Source organism: Triticum aestivum, chromosome 2B (genome assembly GCF_018294505.1).
Source record: "Triticum aestivum cultivar Chinese Spring chromosome 2B, IWGSC CS RefSeq v2.1, whole genome shotgun sequence".
NCBI classification, from domain to species: Eukaryota; Viridiplantae; Streptophyta; class Magnoliopsida; order Poales; family Poaceae; genus Triticum; species Triticum aestivum.
The window spans coordinates 735,103,987-735,108,532 of NC_057798.1; the positions used below are offsets into that span (position 1 = coordinate 735,103,987).

Here is a 4,546-nt window from a genome sequence, read left to right on the forward strand (position 1 = left end):
CCCGGTTGGAGCGGCCAGGAGCGCCCGCGGCGAGCAGCCCTACCAACCAAGGCCGCACCTTGGCGCACCTCCGCCCGAGCCGGGCTCGAGGGAGTCGTCGGCGGCGACCGTGGCGCCCGCGAGCCGGCAGCAGAACCCCTCACGTGGGGGGCTGAGCTGCCAGCGCGGCGCGACGGGGAGCAGAGGCGGGCGAGGAGGTGGGGACTGCGGGGAGGGGGAACGGGGCGTCGTCGGCGCAGTCGGTCCAGCGGAACCGAGGCGCGGGGGGAGCGGCAGCAGGAGCGTCCGGCGAGGCGGGAGGCGTCGCAGCCGCCTGAGCGAGGCCCTCGCCGGAGGGGGCGGCTGGGGCGGGAGCGGAGGACGCCACCGGCGTCGGGAGCGCGCCGACGCAGGCGCCAGGATCGCCAGAGCGAGGGGCATCCATCGCGGCTGTCTTCTCACCTGGCTCCATATGTATAGTTATAACATTCAGATATATATCCGTAGCAATATCATTCAGCTATGTATCTATATACCTATGTATCTGACAATATCAGTATACCTATGATTCAGGACAGGTGAAGCATACAAGCGATCAGAAAAATACAGAAAACGAACATAACGTAAATACATGTGTTCCTCCTTGATGTAGGGCACGACCGGCACGGCCTTGCGCCTCTCCTCGCTGCCCGCAACGCAACCACGCCCTGCCCTGGGGTTCTGCGATGGCGTCGTCGTCGTCGTCCCCCAACCAAAGTTTAAATCTTAATACATGGAAGCCTTGCTTGGTTCATATAAAATAACTTTGATAGATTTAAACTTGATCACACATGGACGACAGTGATTCCTTTTCCTGTAACAAGAAGGATGCCTCTGCATTACCTGCTTTATAGGTAGATCACAAAGGAAAGAAGCAAGGTTTATCCTGGAGCTTCTGTAATTCAGTTACTCCTTTTGTTGTGCCTAATTGTTTAATATGCCATCCTCATAATATCTTTTATTTTATTTATTTATTGGTGCAAAGAAGGTGTGTCAGTTTCAGATCTACACACTCTTCCACACACATCGACCAAGAGAAATGTTGTCATGGAGGATAGATCGTAGAAAGAATACATGTTTATTTCAGCATTATTCATGTACTAGCATAGTGCTTATGTTTAAAGATTCAGACTCTGCATTCGAACATAAGGGAGATGATCTAATTCAATTTTTATTGAAAGGAACGAGCAGCAGATACCGTGTTGTGCTGCAGATCTTCTCTCCATGTTCAATAATCAGTCTGATACGTAGCGATCCGTTTGGGAAATATTTATTTTGATGTTAATTTTTATCAGCTCATGCAGATCATTGAGGGATTAATTACGCCGTCATGCACGGATTTACAAAGGTGTCAGCGAAAGACATGTAAGCTCCTTTCTGAACTATTAATCACTAATGGTGCTCCCAACTCTAAATTATACTTTGGAGCTTACATGCTTACTTCTATCGGTTATGACATTTCAGTCAGGTTCCATCCTAATGTCTCCAAATGATATAATATTTGTTCAGAAAAAATAATATCATACATTTGTGGTGGTCTCCTTGGTATTCGGTGCATTGTATTTTTTTCTTTAGTAGCGCCTAGCCACCTGCAGATTAGATCTCAACATAGCAGAACCTTACGCCGTCCTACATCCCATACATTCGTAGTTAGTAGTATCATGTCTTGCATTTGGCTGCAGGTAATGCTGCTCCCAAAATTCTGAACTTTTGCTGAAGCACCACCAATGATGGAATTGGGGTCTGCTTTTCCCTACGGCTGCATGTCATGATTCACATTATAAATTAGCAATGATTGTATCACTGCGTTTAGTTGCTGTAATTAAAGCGCATAGCAAGTGGCTTTGCTAGATTGTGCCTGTAGCCTTGGGACAATTAGTACCAGATGGTGGTTCACAGTCCTTTTCACCCTTGCAATTTGTCTTTGCCTCTGGGGAGCAGAGATACGGTTTCTTTTCTTTGTTATACTGAGCAGAGATACAGTTGAAGCATAACACATACTCCCTCCGTTTCTAAATATAAGTCTTTGTAGAGATTCCAATACGGATGTATGTAGACATACTTTAGAGTGTAATTTCATTCATTTTGCTCGGTGTGTAGTCCATATTGGAATCTCTGAAAAGACTTATATTCAGGAACGGAGAGAGTATGATATTTTGATAACTTCGGTTTCATCTGACAGATGGAGAGGTTCGAGTAAGTAGGATCGCCGAGGGAAGCAGAATTCGTGGCATAGTCATATGGGATTGTAACTAGGCGCATCATGTGTCGTTTTCGCATGAGAGAAATCTGAGTTTAGGAGAACACTTTAATTGGTACTATGCTGCCACTGAGATCCTTGTATGTCACCACACCGTATTGCTGATCATTTACACTTTTAACAATGGCAGTTCAGAAGAAAACTCTGTTCTCTATGAAGCCAGCGAAAACAGAAATATAGACTATCGTGCCCTTTTCCAATATGTTGATGGTGTTACCTCTTTTATCCTGTTAAATATATGCATGCACCTCAACTCTTATGTGGATGTGTTATGGCCATGGAAGGCATTTTTTACTTTGAACTATTTTTTTAGATTCGCCATAAGTATCTAGCTTTTGTTTAGATAATACATTTTTTTGTGAAATTTGTTTAGACAATACCTATCCCTACAAGTCTACAACCTCTCAGCTCAATGTGTAGTTGTGGCTGCTACATTCTTTGGTGGTGGTGTTCCTGCTTGAAGACGAGTGATAACTCATTGCCTATTAAACCTCGAGAAGTCGAAATGTAATAGTTGTATGTTCGCGATACACCATGCGGGAGTCACACGCGAGGAAGAAAATGGCGCGGCAAGGCGTGCCTGCACTTCTCTTATCTCAATTCCTTTAGGGAAAGATTTGTCATTTGAGTAATATTTTTTCTTTGAAGTATGAAGGATTGGTTATCATTGTATGGAGAAATAAATCAATTCCTAACCAAAGGGTTCCCATTGTATGATATTCTCCCTTCTATGAAATTCTTGTAAACCAAAGTAGGAGTACTAGTATTTCCAACACAACACGAAGGCTTCAAAGGGAAATGTAATGTTGCACCTGCTACGCACACATAGTCGCTGTACCTTTCTCGGCAACGAACGAGGAGACGTTTTACGTTGGACAAGGCAGGAGTTTAAAGTAACACATGGGTTGAGTGTTCTGCTAATGTTTCAGAAAGTCGTGGCCATTGTTTCAGATGAGATTCCTGTACTCTCTTAGTTTAAGTATTAAAGTTGAATTCCCCGCAAAAAAAAGTGTTAAAGTTGAATTTCATCAGAAAGAAGAAAAGACATCACGAAGGAGGAGACTAATGCTACAGCTAGCCCTTTCTCGGTAGAGTGCTACACAGACGATAGCTTGTGCACGATTTGTGGACGATGGACCACAGCACCTGTTGAGTAGTACTATTGTTTAACAAATCTGCACCGTTCAAGGATGCCGTCGTCCAAACATCGTGCATGCGCAGTCGTCTTTAGAGTAGTTTCGTTCTCGGTAACAAACTATTCGGGGGGAGAGTTATCCGGGGGAGGAAGTCGACGCGTGCTTCCCGGGTCGATTCAGGAGCACCGTTCTTTTTTCCTTGGCTCTTTCTCGGTCGGTGCGGCATTATTGGAGTGGTGGGGCCCACGCACACTTAAATTGTCACGGTGGACAGACGTGGGAGGCATCTTCCCTCCACCGGGCTATAAGTATCCACCTAAACCTAACATCCAAGCTTCTGCGCCCTCTCCTCCCCTCTAGTCAGCCGCCCCGCTTGTTCCACCGAAGTGCAAGTGCATCTGCACATCCACGGCCTCCCTCGGCACAAATCGCATCGGCCAGGGCTTCCTTAACCTGTTGACCTTGTACCGGCGAGAGCTTGGTGGTCATCAGGTTAAGGAATCGCTCGTCGGTGCGGCGCCCCCGGCCGGTACCTCAAGACCATGTATGGCCTTGCTGGCCATCTACGGTGCGGCGCACCGGCGGTCGGTCGGTCGTGCTTAGGCCAAGGTTGGATTGGCCCTCCGCCGCTGCCCCATGGCCGTTGGATCTCTGATCTAGATCCGACGGACCTGGTGCTACCGGGGCAGAGGCTGCGGAGCGAGTCCGGTCGGCTATCTTATCCACTGGCGCTGCTGCTGGGCCTGCAGCGCAACCTTATGGCGCGGATGGATTTTGGGCCTCATTCCAGCTATGCAGCCCAGTTTCGCAAGGTACGAGTTTCTTAGCCCAATTTCGTCGCTCATGGAATTTGACGGCCCTTTACCCCATTTCTTCACAGGTTCCCCATCGCTGGGTTCTGAAAAACCCTACGCGACTTCCTCCGGCTGGCCAAGGGGCGAGCCAGCCAGCCTTTCCGGAGGAGGGAGGCGGGATTCTCACCCACGCGGGAGGGAGGAAGGAGAGGGAGGCCATCCGCGCCCGAGAGGGAGAGGGAGAGGGAGGGGGGAGCCACCCGCGCCGGAGGGAAGGGGAGCCACCCGCGCCGGAGGGAGGGGGAGCCACCCGCATTGGAGGAGGGGGAGAGGGAGAG

General features: G+C 48.6%; 1 long non-coding RNA gene across 2 annotated transcripts; it reads left to right on the forward strand.

Moving 5' to 3' along the window:
- Window positions 1-892: 892 nt before the first annotated feature.
- LOC123047035 (uncharacterized) lies at window positions 893-3,029 on the forward strand. 2 transcript variants are annotated; one of them, XR_006422729.1, is made up of 2 exons: window positions 893-1,383; window positions 1,701-3,029. It is a non-coding gene; the product is annotated as an uncharacterized lncRNA (long non-coding RNA). The 2 variants fall into 2 exon arrangements; XR_006422728.1 differs by having other exon boundaries at window positions 2,201-3,029.
- The last annotated feature ends 1,517 nt before the right edge of the window (window positions 3,030-4,546 follow it).